Source organism: Lissotriton helveticus, chromosome 3_2 (assembly GCF_964261635.1).
Source record: "Lissotriton helveticus chromosome 3_2, aLisHel1.1, whole genome shotgun sequence".
NCBI classification, from domain to species: domain Eukaryota; kingdom Metazoa; phylum Chordata; class Amphibia; order Caudata; family Salamandridae; genus Lissotriton; species Lissotriton helveticus.
The window spans coordinates 297,860,262-297,881,920 of record NC_136062.1 but is presented as its reverse complement, the minus strand read 5'-3'; the positions used below and the strand labels follow the sequence as shown (position 1 = coordinate 297,881,920).

At 49.9% G+C, this 21,659-nt stretch overlaps 1 protein-coding gene across 2 annotated transcripts in view; it reads left to right on the top strand.

Annotated features, from left to right (window-relative positions):
- The window catches only part of TLN2 (talin 2), a 1,508,116-nt gene that overhangs the window by 27,246 nt on the left and 1,459,211 nt on the right, over positions 1-21,659 (top strand). The window lies entirely within an intron of this gene.

Sequence of the window (21,659 nt, the reverse complement as noted above, 5' to 3'; positions counted from 1 at the left end):
ACATCCTACACTTGATTTTTGTACATTTCTGGCCATAGGGCAGGGTCACTACCGGTGTCAGGTCCTACAAACTGCGCCTCCCCCCTAGAAGTGCGCATGCGCAGTGTTACCCCGGGAATTGCCCGGTCTACGCCCTAAACTCCATTTACCCACTAAAGGAGGGCCCTTACTCTGCGCCGGTGGCGTCATGAGTCCACGCGCGCGGGGTGGCTACCAGCCTAAGGAAAGCGTGAACTACTCCTACCCGCGCTCCTTTGCATATTACCTTGCCCCTGGAGTACTGGGAGTGGCCCGCAGGCCCCTCCCCCCGGGCGGGAACCTCCATAGGATGATGCCCGCCCCCTCAGACCTCAAATATGTGCTCACCGATAATGACCTTACCGCATGCCCCATACCTAATAAATACGACGACCTATGGAAAAAATTCTAAAGGACAACTACACTGGCTAATAAATAACAGTATCCACGCATAGCTAAAAGGGGAAAAAAGGCCTAACGACACATGGCATAAAATTACAATTCGGTTCACTCATGTTACTCAAAATCACAATATCAACGTATAGCTACAAAGGGAAAAAAGGCCTAAAGACACATATCTTCAAATACAGTTCACTTCACACATCACTTTTCTACAAAGGGGAAAAAATCCTAACAACAGATCACAAAATACAACAACAGCCTACTCTCTCCCGCGATCCATACCTTTGAAACTTACCATTAAACCGGACATAACGCTGCTTAAACTTTGTACCAAGGGATGGTGGGTGGGAAACAAAGAAGCCCCGAACGCGGGGCACAACGTTCAGCGAGGGAGCGTCCAGGGACAAGGGGGTCTCCTGGGCGCTCCCTACCTCTTATTCCCGAGGGGCCGGGTGGCCCCTCCTATCGCCCGCCCCCCCCGACCCGGAACCACTTCATTGAATCCGGGTCAGGAGGGGCGCCGGCCAATCGGCGGTGGGCCGCGCCCCCAGGGCACGCCCCCACCGTCGAAGGACACGAGGAGAAAGGGGGTGAGACGGTCGCCGCGCCGCCATGCGTGCGGGGGGGCCGAGGGCCCCCCCTTTTCACATGGTCAGCGACTAGCTGCCGCCTCCCCCCCAATCCGGCACCCAACACCCAGGAACGTGGACACGAGACGTGTTTTACTCTTTGGAAGGCGGGCGCTAGTCGCCCGGCCGTATTTATTAAAGTATGAAATTAAAAAAGGTTTTAATTGCATAATCAACAATGAATACAAAAATCAGCAGGACATTCAGTTTACAATTGTTATCAACAAGTTTGAGAGCCTGACCTTAACAAAACTCTAATACAAGTTGTTCCTAGCTTAAACTAAACATCCTACACTTGATTTTTGTACATTTCTGGCCATAGGGCAGGGTCACTACCGGTGTCAGGTCCTACAAACTGCGCCTCCCCCCTAGAAGTTCGCATGCGCAGTGTTACCCCGGGAATTGCCCGGTCTACGCCCTAAACTCCATTTACCCACTAAAGGAGGGCCCTTACTCTGCGCCGGTGGCGTCATGAGTCCACGCGCGCGGGGTGGCTACCAGCCTAAGGAAAGCGTGAACTACTCCTACCCGCGCTCCTTTGCATATTACCTTGCCCCTGGAGTACTGGGAGTGGCCCGCAGGCCCCTCCCCCCGGGCGGGAACCTCCATAGGATGATGCCCGCCCCCTCAGACCTCAAATATGTGCTCACCGATAATGACCTTACCGCCACAGGCCAGTATTGTTAACCGACGATCTGGCCTCCCCCTCTAGCCCCTGCCTAAGGACACACTCCTCCTATCCCAGCCCTCTAGCCAAGCCCAGATATTGTCAGACCATAGGACATTACCCTCTTCTGTCAAATGAACCCCGTCCTTCAAGTAATACTTGTGACCCCAGATGCACCCATGAGGTATTGACTGTAACACGGGGGTTCGAAACAACCTATCCAACCGTGTGTTGATCCTCTTTACCGAGTGATTCAACGCCCTGACCGAATGACCCCCCCGCCACTGAAGTCGAGGTATGAGTTGTGACCATACTAGTGTGCACCCGGGGCAGGTCCTAGCTATCCAACCCGCTGTTGAGATAATCTCCTCAATCAAGATGCGCCTGCCCAGTGTTGCCAAGTCGTTCTCCCCAAGGTGAAGTATCACCACTGACGGTGGAGACTGCTGGCGTGCTAACAGCCCTTGGAAGAATCCCCTAAACTCATGAAGACACAACCCTCCTCTGCCAAAGAACGAGATATTCAACCCTAGTTGTGCCGCCCTTTCCTTCTTGTCACCTGACAGGAAGATACATTCCGCTCGCTTCACATATGAATGACCGACAATCCAGACATTGTTCTTTGTTGTTTCCTGTTCGCCGCTCCGTGCCGATGAATATTGGCGGTGCCCGACGACAAATTCCTCCCCTGCGTAACAGGTCTGAGAAACTGTAAGAGAGCGGAAAGAGACCAAGCGTGAGTGACAAGTAATCATAGCATGTCAATCCGAACATAACGTTTATAGCAGTCTGACGACCACCTCCCAATTGTCTTCACTCTTTCCACCGGGAGGCCCCCCGCCATCGCCTCAGTTGCTGCCCCAATCCTGAAGGAATGAGATCCAAAATCTCTAGGATCAAGACCCGCTTTTGTAACCCCTATTTCAAACACTCTCCTGAATTGATACCTGGTCAAGGGGCTCCCGTCGGCGTGACAGAGCAACGCCCTGCCTGCTGAACCGACCAATAGTCCCATGAGTGTTTCTACGTGCCTCACCGGGCAGCACGGGTTGGCGGGGGCCCGTTGCAGAACTATGGTGTGACCCCTAGCTTCTTGATCGGTCTTTGATTTCTGGATAATCACCCACATGGTGTCACCCCTTATCGTCACCCCAGCCTTCTGCAAACCACCTAGTATGTCAGACTTGGATCCTGCCACAAGTTCACTAATTCTCAGCGCCCCATAAAATGCCAGGGAGAATGCCGCCCTAAAAAGAAGCACTTCCCATTCCGAGTTACAAACAATCTCCAGCATGCCCAGTAAGGCTGTTAGCCGGGCCAACCCCATGGGCTTCCTCTTATCCTTCTGGTGTCCCTGAATACGGCGCCATCCCCTTAAAGCCTTGCGTATCATAAAGGTATTAGTGGGATCCCGGAAGCCCCTGGCTTGAGCGAAGAATGACACTGCTGCCCTATGTCTGGTCGCCGCTGCCACTGAGCGCCCCTCTTTGTGCATCCATTCTAAATAGGCTGCAAACCCATCCTCCTTCGCCCAAAGCACTTCCCACTGTGGCCCCAAGAAAGAACAATAAGACAGAAACGCCCCTTCGTAAGCCGTCTTGGTCCTGGGGGCTAAGCTAGCGACCACGAGGTCCTGTAATCTGGGGCACCAATCTGCCAAAGTACTGCTGGGAAGTGTGCTGGCGAGTGGTCTGCTGTGGGGAGATGTTCCCTGAAAACCTGCATTTTGAAGCGAGAAAGGGAGTCAGCAGCATTGTTCAAAACACCAGGGACATGTTTGGCTCTAAAATTAGCATTCAGTTTAAGGCACCGCAGAACAATTTCTTTGATCAGACGAAGTATGAAAGGACACCGCGCCCCCTGCTGATTGATACATTCCACCACTGTCATGTTATCTGACCAAAACACCACTGATTGATTACATAGGTGTTCGGGCCAAACCATCAGTGCCACCCATATTGGAAAAAGTTCCAGGAAGCCAATGTTGCTGAGCAAACCCCATGTGTTCCATTCTTCTGGCCATTGTCGAGCGACCCACCTATTCCCTAGGATGGCACCAAAGCCCACACTACCGGCCGCATCAGTCCATAGTCCCAACTCCGCCGATGTCGTGAGCGGGCCGGGCCAGACCACCCTACCGTTAAAATCCTCCAGGAATGCCATCCAAATAAGCATATCCTGGCGAATTTCAGACGATAGGCGCGTGCGGTGGTGCTTTTCCTTCAGCCCCCTCATCGCGTGCGCGATGGAGCGAGAGAAGGGGCGAGCCATTGGGATGATTCTTAGTGCGAAATTCAATTGCCCTACCACCTCCTGTAATTGCTGCAAAGTGACCTTCTCCTTCCGGAGGCATAACTGTAGCGATGTCTTGAATTTGCGCACCTTGTCCTTAGGTAGTCTAAAACATCCCTCCATTGAGTCAATCTCGATGCCCAGAAATTCCAAGCAGGTGGTCGGGCCCACCGTCTTCCCAGGCGCAAGCGGGACCCCAAAAGCCCGCATGAGCACGCAAAATTCCTGCAATGCCAGTGCGCACTCCTGAGAACCCGCTGTACCGAGGAAGAGGAAATCATCTAAGTAATGCATGACCCTTTGATGGCCCGTCACTTGTCTCGTGGCCCATTCAAGAAATGAACTAAACATCTCAAAGTAGGCGCAAGAAATAGAACAACCCATGGGCATGCATTTGTCCATGTAGAACCTATCCCTAAAGGTGAAACCTAAAAGATGTTGGTCCGCCGGGTGGACTGGGAGGAGGCGGAAGGCGGATTCTATGTCTGATTTCGCCATCAGCGCCCCGGGTCCAGTGGCCTGCAATAAGGTAACAGCCTGATCAAAAGAGGCGTACTTAACACTACAGATACCTTCGTCAATGGCATCATTCAGTGACGCCCCCTTTGGCGCTGACAGGTTATGAATCAATCTGAATTGCCCCTTCTCTTTCTTGGGGACAACTCCCAGTGGGGAACACACAAAATTGGGTACTGGCACTGCAGGAAAAGGGCCAGTTATCCTGCCTAAGGAAAGCTCCTTGTCAATTTTGGCGGCCACAACAGCCGGATTGTGTTTGACTGATAATTGATTTCTACAGTGCGCACTGCCTGTGTATCCCCCGGCCGGGATCCTAAAACCTTTAGAAAAACCTTCCTGGAGTAGGGTGGCCGCTTTGTGGTCAGGGTATCTGTTCAACAATGGAATCATTGCCACCACATCCACTGGAGTGGGGGGGCGTAACCTGTCTGACTTATAGTGGCTTTCCCCTACCCCTCTGTCCTGTGTTACCTTGCTTGGACCTACAGGTAGTTTCTGGATGAGAGGGGTGCCCACAGGAGGAACATGCATGCCTAAACTTACACGCGGCCCTTGTGCAGGTACGCCTATTAAAATCCCAGCACACCCCTTTCTTCTCTGGCCCACCTGCCCTAAATTTCCCAGGTATTTCACTCGTTTGGGGGGGCCGAAAGGGCTGCTGCTGTCTAGTGAATACCTTGACCGCACCGAACTGAGGGGGAGGTGCAGTGTCAGAGAACTGTTTGTGCCAAGCCATGGAATCTACCGAGTCCCATGGCAACGATCTATTGAATTCCAATGCCTTCCTAAAATTGACATCATAACCCTTCCATGCTTCCCCAGAATACTGTTGACTCCACCCCACAATCCTGCTCGAGTAGCAAGCCAATGCAGCCTGCAGATCTGGAGGACGCTCAGCCTTAATTGCAGTGAAAACAGCCCATGCTTGCATCCAATTATTGAGATTTTCCTCAACCCTGAATCTAGTACACTGCGCCCTCCATTCACTTGGGAGCATCCACTCTTTCAGTGCTTTTGCCTGCTCCATTTCCCTATTATCCAACAATAAAGAATAAATGTACACGTATTTATCAGCCCAAATCATCTCTTTCACAGCTAATGGCACATGCTGAGCTAGATTTTCGCTCCTGGAAGGTATCACACCGTCCCCCAAGAGCGGCAATGCCACTTCCTTACCAAGTGCGGGCACCGGGGGCGGCTGCCCTTTTACTCCGTCCAGCTGGGGAACACTTGGACCTGCAAGGGGAGAAGAAATTGGCAATGCAACACCGTCGGCGACCGGTGCCGATCTGATTTTTTCTACAAACCTTGCCGCCTCTGCCGCATGGTCTGCAGAATTCGGGAAGGCTCCCCCTTTTTGGAGCCATGGCATCATGGCCGTTAACTGAGATAACAATTCGGGTGGCATTGAATCTACATTACCCCCCGGGACAACAGGTACCACTGGGGTTATGCCCAGTGGTCCTGGCACAGCTGGCAGGGCGGGCGCCGGGTGTGGCCAGCCTGTACCCGGGATAGTGGGCACCGGTGCGGGAGCAGACCCAGCGTCTACTGGTTGACCTGCCGGCACCGGCACCACAGGGGCAATGGGTGTAGGCACATGCGGGGGTGGGACCACCGCGGGCGGTGCGGCGGGTAACGGATCCACTGGGCCTGGGGTGGGAACCGCCTCCTTGGGTCTTTTGGATCTAGGTTTCCCTTGTGGAGTGACAAATTCCCCTCTTGGCACTGGTGCCACCCTCTTGCGGATCGGTCGCCCGGACGGGCCCGGTGCCTCACTCTCTCTGTCATCCAACCGAGCTTCACGCTCCTTAATTTGTCCTAGCTGTTGTTTAATGTCGCTCATCTCCCGCATCATAGCCCGCATCATAGCCTCCATGTTGGACCCCCTTTTACCACCCCTTGGGCCTGGCATGACGCTTACCCCAAAAACACCCGCTGCCTACTCTCTTAGTACCCAACAGGTCAACTGTGTGTACCTTGCAGATGGAGGGTCACCAGGGGGCTTTCAGCACCATGCAACGGCGACCGCAACACTAGCGGCTTGTCCGCTTATGTAAGGGGTGAGTAAACCTAATGTAGACCCACCCGGCGGCCACCAGGAGCAATGAATGCTAGCCCCCCGTACCCCTCTTACCGATCTGTCCTGCGTCCTCGCCGCCGATGATGATCTGCGGTCGCAGTCCCCACAATGTTGCGTGCCCTGTCTGCGAGTGAAACGTGCCGAAAGTGTTGTTAAGGTTGCCTGGAATTGAAAAAAGGTATTACTACTGTGCAACAAAGCAGGAAAAAGTTTTTAGGAAATCCCACTTAAATACCGTCCTTTCAAATGCCACTGATGCCAAAGGCCGGTACACTATATTGCAAAGGCTTGCAATTATTCTCTGTTTTGTGTCATTACTTGAACAACAAGTCATGAAGTAATTAATACCACAGTAGGAAAATACTTTAAGCAATGTCACCTCTTCTGTATACTTGGACAACAATTCAAACACAATTTGATACCACACAGTAATGACAAACACCTAAAGAAATGCCACCTCGTTTTCTTAAATTGCCCCTCTGTGTAACAATCTGTACAATGTATTATAACGCACAAGGCAATGTCACTTCATTTTCCTTCAAATTGCACACTGTGTTGCCCAAACAGTACAATGAATTATCACTAAATATACTAATGTAGCGTGAAAACATTTACATAGCTGCCACCTCGTTTTTGCACAACTCTCTTCTTTCTTAAAATACTAATGCAACCCTGGGGTCGCTAATCGCTCTCTTCGCTCTTGCACACACTTCTATATGGGGCCCCCCCTACAAAAATTGCCCTACGCGCACTAGCGTGAGACAACAGAGAAAAAGGGCGCGAAGCGGGTAATTCCCGAAGCGAAAGCTCCGTCAAACCGCCCAACAATCACCGGCGGTTCGTTTATCCTAGGCCACAATCCTTCGACACCCTCCTCTTAAAGCAGGACAATGTGGGGCGGGCAGGGACACAGAAACCCTCTGCTCACGGAGCTGCACGTGCGGGGACGCTGACTGAATCAGAGGCCGACGCTCTCCCGCACGTATTTGCCCTGCCCCTTCCCGCCGCTCCCACACAATACCTTACGAGGCCCGACCGCCTCACTTTTCTTCCGCCGCTCCTCGGCTAACCCGCACCAGTTCAAGCGACGCTTCTGTCTCTCGACGCGGTTGGCCCCGACGTGGCTCTGCTAAATGCGCCACAGTCACCGCTCTTCGAACCTCGGAAGCCTAAAGGAAAAGGGGAAATTGGACCCAATCGAAGGCGCTCTCTGTCCACTCGACGATTCCCTCCGCACAGCTTCCGGAAATTCCTGCAAAATAAAGCAAAAGGATTATAAAACAAAGAAGCCCCGAACGCGGGGCACAACGTTCAGCGAGGGAGCGTCCAGGGACAAGGGGGTCTCCTGGGCGCTCCCTACCTCTTATTCCCGAGGGGCCGGGTGGCCCCTCCTATCGCCCGCCCCCCCCGACCCGGAACCACTTCATTGAATCCGGGTCAGGAGGGGCGCCGGCCAATCGGCGGTGGGCCGCGCCCCCAGGGCACGCCCCCACCGTCGAAGGACACGAGGAGAAAGGGGGTGAGACGGTCGCCGCGCCGCCATGCGTGCGGGGGGGCCGAGGGCCCCCCCTTTTCATTTTCATTGTGCTGGTAACTCACTTTAGCCACCAGTTCCTCCTTCCAGTTCTCTAAACCCTGCTCTCCTGAACATCATGCAGCCAGCATTATTACTATGGACTAGTCTTCTCCTTTGGCTTTTTGCGTAACATTGTAGGGTCATCATTCTAGGAACAGGCCACTCCGCTGCCTATTTTAGATTTAAAAGAGATCACCCTATTGTGCGTCCCTGCTACCATACAACTATCAGACCTTATCCTTCACCGTCACCTTGTTTTCTGTTAATTCCATTCCTCAATATCTCTTGTTCATGCCAGTATCTGGAGAGAATTGGCAGTAATGCACTGAAAATTAGGGACACTCCTGGGACAGGGTGAGTAGATCTGCTCTTGAAGAGCAATGTTCCTGGAACCCCAAACACAGACCTCTTGCTTACAATATTCCTTCCAACCATTGTGTTCTTTGACCAACCTCTTTCAGCCATTGGCTTCAGACGTTGTCAGTCATGGGGTGGCCCAGCCCACTGGAGAATTATTCTCTCACCTAATTCTGTTGTCTGTTCATGTGTCTAATTTCACCTCCGCTTGCTTGGTTGTGTGAACTTCGTGGTCCACTGTTGTACAGCTATTGATAGGCCTCTCTCTCTGCTACTGCTGGCTTCCTTCTGTGTCAAGCTTTATTGTGTTAATGCTGCTTGTATTAAACCCAGACCTATTGGCTTTGTCAATGCATATTTTTTTTATTGCATGGCCTTTTCCCATCTCCCCCATTACGAAACATTGGCGGTCTTTATTGAAGCTGAGAAGTGATTGTATTTGCAGCCTAAACAGTCACAAAGGACGGACTTAAATCAAAAATGCTGTCGCACCCCTTCTTCTGGGAGCAGTGTAGGCCACTTTTACGACATTGTGCCATCAGAAACCGAAGGCGCGTCAGCTGGGGGACTCCCCGGTTCCTCTTCCATGCCGTGACCACGTCATTCCAGCTCTGACGCAAGGATCCGCCCCCCTGCTGGCGCCGTGCCCGCGGTGGGACTGCAAGGGTTAAGTTGCCAAGTCAAATGAACTCCGCGGCTCCTGCTTAATGCACACTTATCCGAGCCCGGCTGATCCGGTCAGCTGCAGCTGTTCGCTCAGTTGTGCACTTGGCTGCCGCGTCCTCCGGTCTCATGCAGTGGTCCAGAGATGCTGGCTGTTTCCTTTACTTTGTGTTTTAACCCTTCCGTCTGTCTGTTCTGGCTCCGACCTCTCCTTTGATACGCAGTGTTGTCGGAGCCGGCGCAGGGCTAGTGTGAGGAGGCGCAGGTTCTGAGAACCAAAAACCGAGACATTTCTCACACAGAAATGCACGGCTGTAATTTGGCATCGCCCTGGGGCCCACGGTGGCTTGATTGACAGCGCTCATCATCAGAGAGAATGCAGACCGTGGGCTACGGGCAATTCATTGCACCTTTTAGGCACTCTGCTAGCGGCTGCTAATTCATTCTGTACTACGGCACGTGACAAAGGCCCTCCTCCCTGTGTGTCCAGTCGACCCTCTCGGAGAACTGGGTCTGTGCTAAATGTTCTGAAATTTGCTGAAGCCCAGAACAGGTGCAGAAAGGGGAGGGCTGCCCTAGCAAATGCGTGGCGCCGTCACCCTGGCTTGTGTTGATTTTCACAGCGAGTCCGGCGGCTGCCTGACAGTCTAGAATAACTGAGACGGACAAGACATGTTTTGACTTGCTTTCGCTGGTTGACGTGCGACTATATTTTTCAATGTGCTTGTGAGTTGATTGACATCTTGGGAAATACCATCAACATGTCTTAAATGCATACTTACATTTGCTTTTGGTTTTATAGGTATCTACCTTCTCATACGAGTAAGCTGTGTTACATTTTGTCATTTCAGCTTGTGAATAATATTGGGCATGGTGTGCTGTTATAATTTTTTCTCTTTACTATTTAGTTTTATTTTTGTATTGTCTGTGTGAATTAAATGTCCTATCTGCAGCCTTGTTGTCAGTCTGTGGTCTGCAGTTTCAGGAAGGGTTGGTTCATCTAGTGCAGTGGCTCTTAACCTTTTGACTTCTGTTGCACCCCTCTTAATCATTACTGGAATTCGTTAATCATTACTGGAAAACATTGGAATTCGAAGAATCCTCCCTCCAACCCCCCCCCCCATTATTGGAATACAGGATATTGACCGGTGCAATTTAGATGATTTGAACCACTGAAAAATACACAAAACTATGGTAGGAACGATTCATCTAACAAATATAACATAACAGGTGTATTTGTAAAGCGTACGATTACCCGTAGGTGTCTTGGCGCTGAATAACAGATGTTTATTGTTACACAACTCAATGGTACTCATTTTATCGACCTCAGATGGATGAAAGGCTGAGTGGACCCGCCGGGATTTGAACCTGTGACCATGAGGTCGAACACAGGCCCTTGCAATGGACACATTAGGGATGTAGGAAGCATTAAATATTCATTTCAATTCACAATCCAGTATAAAAAAAAAAAATTTTAATGGGAAGGTTGGAGCTTTTCTAAATTCAATTTAGACCAACCAGCATCCATACATAATTTGTCTGATGTACTTGCACTGCCCCCACACATCAATCTGAGGGTACCAACCTATTTTTTTGCCTCTCATTTTAAATGTCTGCACATTTATAGAAATTCAAAACATTTTTTTTTACATTTTCCTTCTTCATTTATATACACCTTATTAATCAGTTATTAATATTTAATTTTCTGAGCAGTTGCCCCTCAATAGGCATTACGGACACCCAGGGGTCCCCGGACCACTGGCTAAGAACCATAATCTATTGGCTAGATTCCTGATGGGATCAGGAAACATGTTTTAATTCTAGCTTCCCCTTTTACTAGCCTTTGCAATGGATAGTTACAAACTGAAGGAATCTGCACATACAATTTCTCTTGCTTAGTCAGGGCTGCAGCGGGGAAATGCAGTGGTCACCCATTGTTAGTTTTCCCTTCGGAGACAGTGTTCTCTAAAGGTAAATTTGCACAAGTGCACGGACATGATTGCCAGAAGTTCCTTGACAAGTGAGTGCCATTAAAAGTTGTGGGTAGAGGCCGAATGATCAGAAAAAAAATTGAAGCGCATGATGATTTTGTGGTTGACATGAAGTGATGTACTGACAGAGAGGTATGGAGAGCACTTCCTTTAGTGACTTAAAGGAAGTTATTATCAAGTTATATAATTCTCTGTTGATCATAAATGCGCAGGGCTGGGAGTTAAAAACCCTAGTTGTTTGCCTATTGCCGCACTATAGTGTATCATGTGGGAGAATGGCCGCCTTCTGTTTACGATCGTTGGTGTACTCCTGGGCATCTGAATGGCTTCCGCAGACTATATATCAACTTTTGGTCCCAATCCATTAGAGTCCATGCGGCCAGGGAAGATGCACAAGACATGAACGTGCTCCAATTTATTTACATTGATTCACAAAATAAATGTTTGATGGATGGTGCAGCTGCACATGATCAGTGTCTCATTGCGTAAATCAGCCCTTTGGCTCCATCTTTGTTAATCACTTGTCTTTCATCCATTGGTGATGCTCCAAGAAATGTGAACTCTCTAAGGCCCAAGTACCTGGGCTTCTGCCAACCTAACACTAAACCATGGCCGACGACAGAGGTCCGTGGATCTTGATCCTCGTCTCCAAACTCTGCATCCTATTTGTCACTCAGTTGGATCCAGAGTACTTGCTGCCGCCACTTAAATGAGGTAATATTTACATCTAATCAAGGGCTAATCTTATTAAAAAAAGCATGACGTGTCATTGTTAATTTAGGGGGGTGATCTGACATTATATCTTGTTCTCAAGTGTGTGCATCTATCGCGTCTGGTAGGTGCCATTGATAACTGTCTTTCAGCGGAGACTTTGCCACTGGACGCAGGTCCTAGAGTAAACTCCCTCCTGAAACGAGCACAGGAGCTGCATGTATTGATCGGCTTCATGAAAGCGAGAGAGCTTCCTATGAAGACCAGCAGCAGCCCTTCTCTGAGCTGCAAAGACAAGGGGCAAGGCACAATGCCCCGAGGATAAAAATGCAACGCTTCTCCTACGGAATAGCCTACTGTGCCAAGGAAGCGTCGAAGTAACGTCACATTGTGGAATTTAGGAAAGTGTGCTTTGGGTAACCTGCCAGTTTGCCAGTCTTCCATGGAAGAAGGCAGTAGTAAGTGGGGAATCTCAGATATTGTATTTGAGTTAGTTGGCTCAATACTATAAAAAAAAATTACACGATTAGAAGGATTCTCTTGTTGGCCCTGACCTATCAAACGCTTTAGCTCACTGGACTCAAAATGAGATGTTCTTGGTCTCTGTTGAGGCCCATGACAGCTGTTAAAAGCGCTAGCCATTGTTAATTGCTTGAGACGTAGGAAAGTGTGCATTATGTCATTTAATAGGTAATAATGCCCGTTATCATGTGTATAAGTGGGCCAATACCACCTGTCCATCCCTATATGCAGATGAAGATCTCAACTGTCCAGTTCTGTCTTTCAAAGAACTCATAATGCAGGTAATGGCAGAAGGCCTTACTTAGACTGGATTATACTTCCAATGCTTTACCTATTGCACACAGCTGGATTCTGTGGCAAATCCATAATTATGCGAAAAATGCAGCGGTCGCAGAATCACATCATTCCAGTGGCCTTGATTATTCCATTTCCTTTTAAATGGTCCCAGATATGTATTCTAATGTGTGCACAGAGCAACATTGTGTACGAATTGGACACGTCCACATTGCACATGTTGCAGAGTGACACCTCCAGAAGCATAGACTCTCTGGGTGTGAGCTGGTGCAGTGGTATGTGTGTTTAGGACGGAGTGGGCTTGAAACCCTCTATTTAGCCAGCTAGAGAAACTCCAGCCACGTGTAGCGTTCACCTATGTTCAATGTAATGCTGTATTTGGAAACATGACGTATATCACAACTCCTGTGTGATGCAGCGGGTTTATATAAATGTAATGCAAAGAAGTGGCTTATTTGAGAGTATATACTTTGATTGGATCTGACGCACGCCTGTCTGGTCATCAGGTACGTGTGATTACAGAGTTTGGCATAGGCCTCTCTTGTTTGTATTAGTTGTGGTATGGTGTTTGTTTAGCTCCATTTTAGGGGGAGTACAAAAGTAAGGCACAGAATATTCCCGTATTGTTGGATACAGATCAGTTCACGGTTTTACTTCAGGCGGTTGTGCACATTGAAAGTAAGCCTGGTGCTGGGTTATTTATTTTACAGAGTTTTATATAGCGCGAACTTGACCCGAATCGATTATCCGAGCGCTTCACATAGCACCAAATACATGAGGACATTCATTTTTGTTAGGCATGGGGAGATTAAGTGATTTGACCAGAATCACAGGATGTTCAGCGTCATTGCAGAGACTCGTACTCAGTTCCCCAGATTCGAGGTCGACCCCCTAGCCCTTAGGCCAACTCCCTCCCCATGCCAGTCGATGGTTTGGCATGGAACGTCACCACTTGTGCTGTCTGCCGTGCCCCTTTTCCGATCACCTCTTGAGGTTTGAACTTCTCAGCCAACCCATTGGTTTGGCTATGATTGATTGTATGCATTGCTGATCGCGGTGGAGACGGCGCGCTGTGCAAAAACACATTTTAGCGGTGTCAGGTCTGCTGTTCATTCGCCACATTTTACCTTATTTGGCCAAGATTCTAGCCAATTCAACAACCTGCAGATACTATTAATCAGATTTAAAGATTTCCCAGGCGAACTGTCTGCGTTCTCACTGCGGTGTGCACACACATGCAGCTAGGAAATTCTACATCTTTCTAAGAGACACATGGGCCTGTAGAGTTCGTGTTGTGGTAGTGTTGTCCTGTCGTGGATTTCCTTGGAATTTTAACCACACTGTATGGCAATTTAGGGCCAGTTCCATTTCGGTGCAAACTTGCAACTGTAACTTAAAATTGACGTGACTAAAAATATCTCCAGGTATGGAAATATGAAAAATGAATGTCAGTTTGGAAAGCTATCATCATGTGACCTGGCACCGACAATGCCTTCTGCTGATACGACATTTAAACTGAGTACGATTTTCGCGAAAGAGTCTCCAGTATTAATCAACGCAAAATGGGTTCGGGAGATGGACTAGGAAGAGGGGGGTATTTTTTGACAAAGCATTTTCAAATTAACACGTGCGACACCAAAATGTGATTATTATTTTTTTACTCTTACAATATTTTTTCTCTGGGATTTCCTAAACCACTCTGCTTTGAGATACAACTGAGGAGGCGCCGTCGTCTGCGTGAAGAAGCATCATTTAATTAAATTCTATTCTAAGCACTTCTTTCAGTGTCATTAGTTGGTTGGGTGAGAACACAGACCTCATGCCAGAAATGATTACAAACATTGTTCCCTGATATTATGTGAGCCTCTGTGATGCCTGCTAGTAAGAGACAGGAGAGAGCCAGCTCTGTACTGAGTTACTACACCCTGCTGTCAGTATTAGCAAACGTGTACATCAGACTATCCAGCAGCGTGGCTAGTCTACTGCAAAAAGATGGTTTTATTTACAACTGTCATTTATGACTGAAAATTGTCCTTTAGTAGCAAAAACAAAAAACGCTTGCAAACCTCTTAGGTCTGGGTTTAAAGTACGCATGAAAAGCCAGTAGGTCTGGGTTTAAAGTACTAACGCATTCACGTGAAGGTAGGAAGGCTGAATTGTGCCTGCCTGTGCTGTTAGGAGCTGACAGAAGGAGAAGCAAGGGGTATGTGCACTGTTCTATCACTCCTTGCCATGCCTGCACTCCGTTGGAGGCGGAAAGACACACTGGCATTAAGTGCTACATAATTCTTCTGGGATGAGCCAAGATGTGATTGCAAAAGTTTCAAGCTGATGACCAGAAGAGACTGGTCCAAAATTGCAGTGTCTGTACGTGGTACACACATTTCCCACTGCATGTACATTGGAAACAAGAGGTGTGTGTAGACAGCTGTGTTATGACACCCAGACCTAAAAAGTAAGGGTGTGGGTGAGGGAGAGAGAGAGGTGCAGTGCTTTTGGCTGTGGTGAACGTCGGAAAAGTAAGTCTATGTGAAGGTTGCAGTGATTTAGCCTATGCTGTAATCTGTGGATGTAGAAAGGCTACAGCTGCTGTTTGTGCTTTGTAGTATCTGATTGGGGTACGTTTGCCCTGCTGCTGCCTTTGCTGTATCTGCTGGGTTTGTGTGGGATGTCTACTGCGCTGTAGTCTAAGGTGGGAAGTCTGTGCGACGGGTGCTTGCCATGGTGATTGCTGTGCTGTACATGTTCTGTGTCTAGTGTAAGCCCGCACAACTGCCAACCCCTCCCAGGGGCGATCAGATTCAGAACGACCTACCGCTGTTGTAACCGGAGAATTGTCATTGCTTTTATACCGTTGGAGGCTAGCTCCTTTTTAAACTGTGTTTCTGTTAAAATTTGCTCACAATCGAAAAATTGTTTTAGAGATCGGATTTCTGCTCGAATATTGTTTAGTGACCCCACGCTCCCCCATCTCTCGCATTGCTTGCACCATAATCGGATTTAAAAGCACATCTCACCATTTCGGTGATTCCCTCGCCGCCTCACGCCCGTCCGCCATCTTGGGTGGGGGCTAGAGACGCTGACACCACGCTTTGGGAGTTAGCGGGCTAGTCTTTGCGAGTGCCTTCAGACATACACCATAAATATCCACTAGTATGCAGGCGCGCAGCGATCGCACGCAGCATCGCGCCGGAGGAGCGCTAGAGGAAAGCCCGTCTGTGCCCGTCCGGGCCAGGACGGGCCTAGGGGCCACAAACTCTTGTCCAACCTGTACTTATTCGCCTGACGCCCTATGGGCACTAAAGACAGACTCCATCGGCTTAGACGAAGTCACATTGGCCAACCTGCAAGCTGAAGCCCTGGCGCAGATTACAGGTACAGGCTCCAGGTTTTTCCCAACATTCACTTCCCGGCAGTCACGTGGCCTAAGAATAGCGACACTTAACACGCGCTCGTTGCAAAAGCATCACCTAGTGGTCTTCTCCTTATTGCTCGATGGAGAAATTGATATTCTTGCCCTCTCAGAGACATGGCTCGGCTCCGCCTCAACGCCAGACATCTTGGCTGCCCTACCCCCAGAGTATGATGCAATTTGGCATCATCGCCCAAATGACTGCAAAGGGGGGTGTGTGGCCTTTCTGTTTAAAAAATGTCTCGTAGTGAAACAGATTATAGCAGAAAGTCGTGCCTGCGCGGAGCTGTTAGGGATTAAAATCTCGCTTAAATCTTCATGCATAGTGATATTGGTAGTATATCGCCCGCCGCAAAGCTCATCGGATTTCAATGACATCCTTTTGAACTTTTGACGGATTTGGCCACCAGATATAATTCTCTTCTGGTGGTAGGCGACTTCAAATACCACTGGGACAAAGTACCCAGAGACCCTAAGGAGACTGAGTTTGAAGCCAATCTCTCGGTGCTCAACCTACAGCAGTTAGTGGTGGGCCCGACTCATGTGAAAGGCCACACATTGGACTTTGTTTGGTCCTCCTTGCCTAATATTGAAATAACGGAGGTTAGTCCCTGCATTTGGTCGGACCACTTTTTGATAAAGTGCTGTGTTCCGGGTGACCCTGTGCGGGCTGCCCCAAATAAATCACGGAGGAAAACTCGACCTTGGAACAAGGTGGAGGCCGACTTATTAATCGCGGCCCTGCTCTCCTCCACCCCCCGAAAATGAGTGGTACAAATTTGGACCATGACGCTAAGATGCTAAAGACCTGGATGCTCGCCGCTCTGGATAAACTGGTCCCTGAGCAGATGGAGAGGGCTAGAACTAAAGGGAAGGGAGCACCATGGGTTGACGCCTCTTTGAAAGAGAAGAAGCAAGCCCTTCGTAAGGCAGAGAGAAGGTGGAGACTTCATTACTGTCAAATAGAGGCTGACATTTTTAAAACTCTACTTTCAAAATATAAGGCAGACATCCTGGAGAGAAAGTCTGCTTTCTATGAGGGAAGAATTAGGGAGGCGATAAACATACAGCGAGAGACCTTTATGATACTAAGGGAACTCCCACAACGAGAAGGGAACATTTCTACATGTGATCAACCAGACTGTGACTCCTTTCAAACTTTCTTTCTTCGGAAGGTACAGGATATAATTTCTGACATCAATGCACGGCCAGTCACAACTATGCCGCCCAGTCTGATCGCTCAGTTGCCTTCTACGACCTTTGAACAGTTTCCCTCCTATTGACGACAAGTGCCTAGCGGAACTTGCCGGACAGATCAAGTCAGGCTCAAATATAGATCCTTGCCCCCCAAAAAGTTTTAAAATGGCTTTGCCAGGCATCCAGCCCCAGGTGCTGAGTCTACTGAACTATTCACTGAAAACAGGTTATCTGCCAACTCAGATGAAAGAAGCTAGGGTCTCCCCACTTTTAAAGAAAGCAGGAACGGATACGAAAGCCTTAAAAAACTATAGGCCCATCTAGCAGTTACCGTTTCTGAGCAAGATCCTAGAAAAGCACGTCCTCCGCACTTTAGCCGGTCACCTGGAGGAGTACCATCTCCTTCATGCCAGGCAGGCTGGGTTTCGGCCCCAACACAGCACAGAATTAGTCATGGCCTCAGTCGCCGATGAGCTGAGAATCAGGGCAGACAATAAACAGCCATGCGCCCTGATTCTCCTAGACTTATCGGCGGCTTTTGATACGGTCAGCCACACCATCTTGCTGGACCGTATCGCGAAGCTGGGGATCTCAGGCCAGGTGCTAAAGTGGCTGGAATCCTTCCTGTCAGGCCGAACTCAGAGAGTGCAGTTGGGAGACCAGTTGTCTGGGATCAGTGATGTGACTTGGGGGGTGCCCCAGGGGTCGGCCCTATCCCCCCTGCTTTTCAATATCTATTTACAACCATTGGTGGAGGAGCTCATGAGTATGAACTGCGAAATTTTCAACTACGCAGATGACACCCAGCTATTGGTCCAGCTGGATGATACCAAAAAGGCCCAGGAATCAGTGAGGAATTTGCTCAGCTTCACGGTCAACTGGATGACTAATAATCTGTTGAAAGTGAATGCTGACAAAACGGAGGTGCTGGTGATCAGCAACCGAGAGAATCCCTGGAGTGACCTGTATTGGCCCCCAGAGTTAGGAGCCACCCCTTCTCCTGGTTCAGTGGTAAAAAGCCTGGGGCTGAGGATCGATGCGGACCTCTCAATGGCCCCTCAAGTTTCTGCTGTGGTCGGATCTTGCATAGGTGTGTTGAGGCAATTACGAAAGCTAGTCCCCATCTTATCTGCTTCCACCCTGCAATCGATCGTATCTGCCACAGTCATTTCGAGACTTGATTATGGCAATGCCTTATATCTTGGCCTGCCACAGAAGCTGTTGAAGAAGCTGCAGGTAGTACAGAACGATGCAGCTAGGCTGATCCACTCCCTGCCCAGAAACTCGCACGCAACCCCCCTGCTTCAGAAGTTGCACTGGCTTCCAGTGAAATTTCGAGTTCAGTTCAAATGTCTCTGTGTGGCCCATAAGGCACTCTTTGGGAAAGCCCCAGAGTACATCAAGCAACGTCTGAAGAGGTATGTTCCTGGGAGACCTTTGCGTTCAGGAACAACTTCCAATTTGTTTCAACCCAGGTTCAAACTAAAAACTAGAGGTGGCAGGGTGGAATGAGCTCCCGGCCACCCTGAAGGAAGAACCACAGCTACTACCCTTCAGAAAAAAAACTGAAAACCCATCTATTCAGAAAGGCATTGATGACAGTTTAGGCGGTGTATCAGCCGTGGGCTCTATGGGTACCAGTGTGTTATGTTTTTTCTGTTAAGCGCTTAGAGACCGGCGGTGATCGGCGCTATATAAATATTCCATAACATAACATAACATTTACAACCCTTCTTAGTGCCCTACTCAACTGTGTCCCATTCCCCATCAATCATTCCAGTGACAACATGGTATAGTGCATAGAAAGGCCGCAGTTTATTAAAACATAGTTTATACACCTTGCAACTTTTGGCTGGTCGTTCACAAACATCAATGTTATTCTATGTCATGCATTGTTCTCCAAGTTTGGCGTTGGTCCTTTTATGACAGCACTATCTTAGCTGGAGGTGCCACCTTAAGCAAGGTCTCCTTGTTGTGCGGTTCCAGGGCTCCCTTGCTACCGAATTTGTGGGCGTCCGTTAGGACCGGCCCGGGCTGCAAGTGCCGTTCCGCTTGCCCTGGACCCTTGCTGGCCACTCGCCTGCTCCTTAGTGCCCCTGCCGTGTGGCAATCCAAGGACCCTGTGCGAGCATCTCATCTAGTCTGCTATGGCTGTGTGTGGTCATTCGCTGTTTCCCTGCCATGAGGCATCCCAAGGACACTGTGTGAGCAGCTCATCTAACTCTAGTAATTTCCTCTTTTTTATATTTTTCTGGGTTTCTTCCCCTTCAGCCTTTCCTTTTGACCTTGCGGCTGCGACGCCTACTTCCTTTGATGTGGGTGGGATTCAGTCTTGATTGGGGCGGTTCAGTGACCCCAAGGGGGACCCTGTGCTCCTTTTGAGCCCCCTCAGCAGCTTGCTTCCTCTCGCCCGGATTGGGCGGCTAGCGGCAAGCTTCGGGGGGGGGGGGTAGACCAATCTGGTTGCCCCCTTTTCGCGGGCTTGCGGGCGGTCTGGAGGGTTCCTGTCTCCTGAGGCGTTTGGCACGGGCCCATATTGGGTCCAGCTCATGACTCGTCTCTGCTGTAACATCATTGTGAGGAGAGTTTACCCTGCTGCTGCCTTTGCTGTATCTGCTGTGTTTGTGTGGGATGACTCCTAGGATGTAGTCTAAGGTGGGGCATATGTGCGACGGGTGCTTGCCATGCTGATTGCTGTGCTGTATGTGTTCTGTGTCTAGGGTAAGCCAGCACAGCTGCAATCTCTGCTGTAGCATTATTGTGAGGAGAGTTTACCTTCCTGTTGCCTTTGCTGTATCTGCTGTGTTTGTGTGGGATGTCTACTGTGATGTAATCTAAGGTGAGGCGTCTGTGCGAGGGTGCTTGCCATGCTGATTACTGTGCTGTGCATGTTCTGTGTGTGGGGAAAGCCTGCACAGCCGCCGTTCCTGCTGTAGAGTTTACCCTGCTGCTGCCTTTGCTCCACCTGTTCCGTCTACGAGGAAAGCCTGCTGGGTGTGCTGTGTAGCGTCTTTGTGAGTTGAGTTTGCCCTGCTGTTTTCTGTAACTGTGCTGTTGAGGAGGAAAGCCTGCTGAGCTGCTGTCACTGATGTGCCTTCTATGTGAGATGAGAGTGCCATGGTGCTGCCCTTTGCTATACAAGTATTATTTGTTAGAAAATATTGCACAGCTGCTGTCTGTGCTGTGTAACTTGGGTTTGAGGTGAGTTTGGCTGTGCTGCTTCCTTTGCTGATGCCTGTTCTGTTTGAGGAGAGCCTGCACGGCTGTGTGAGGTGAGTTTACACTACTGCTGCCTTCCCTCTCCGAGGAAAGTCTGCTGTCTGGCGCAGCGGCCAGGGCGCCTGACTCTGGAACACGGGGTTCACGGTTCGAGCCCCTGTGCCGGTGGCAGGTTAGTCCAGCACCATGTGACTCTGGGCAATAGCTCGCTTAATCTTCCCGAAGACCCCCAGCACATTGACACCCGCGGGTAATTGTGTGCTTTACAAATACTGGATTTAATTTGTATTTGTTGCTGTAACCTGTCTGTTGGCATTGCTGTACATGTTGTCTGCGTGGAGGAAGCTTAGACTGCTGCTGCTTGTGCTCTGTACTCTTTCTCCCTGTGGAGGAAGCTTAGACTGCTGCCGCATATGCTCTCTACCCGTCCTCTGTGTGGAGGAAGCTTAGACTGCTGCCGCATATGCTCTCTACCCGTCCTCTGTGTGGAGGAAGCTTAGACTGCTGCCGCCTGTGCTCTGTACCCCACTGGCGTAACGAAAAGTGAGGGGGCCTCCCTGCACGGTACTTAGGGGGGCCCCCTCCGGCCTCAATCGGGAGCTCTCCAGCCAGAGTGCAGTGCTGAGGGGGCCCCTTGGACCTAGGGGCCTCCCCTGCACCGCGTGGGCTGCGGGGGCCTGTGCTACGCCCCGGCTGTACCCGTCCTCTGGTGGAGGAAGCTTAGACGGCTGGTGCCTGTGGAGGACGCTTAGACTGCAGCTGCCTGTGCCCTGTACCCGTCCTTTGTGTGGAGGAACCTTAGACTGCTGCTGCCTGTGCCCTGTACCTGTCCTCTGTGTGGAGGAACCTTAGACTGCAGCTGCCGTGCTCTGTACCCGTCCTTTGTGTGGAGGAACCTTAGACTGCTGCTGCTTGTCCTCTGTACCTGTCCTGTGTGTGGAGGAAGCTTAGACTGCTGCCAGTGCTCTGTACCCTTTCACCATGTGGAAGAAGCTTAGACTGCTGCCGCCTGTGCTTTCTACCTGTTCCCTGCGTGGAGGAAGCTTAGACTGACGCGGCCTGTACTCTGCATCTGTCCTCTGTGTGGAGGTAGCTTAGACTGCTGTC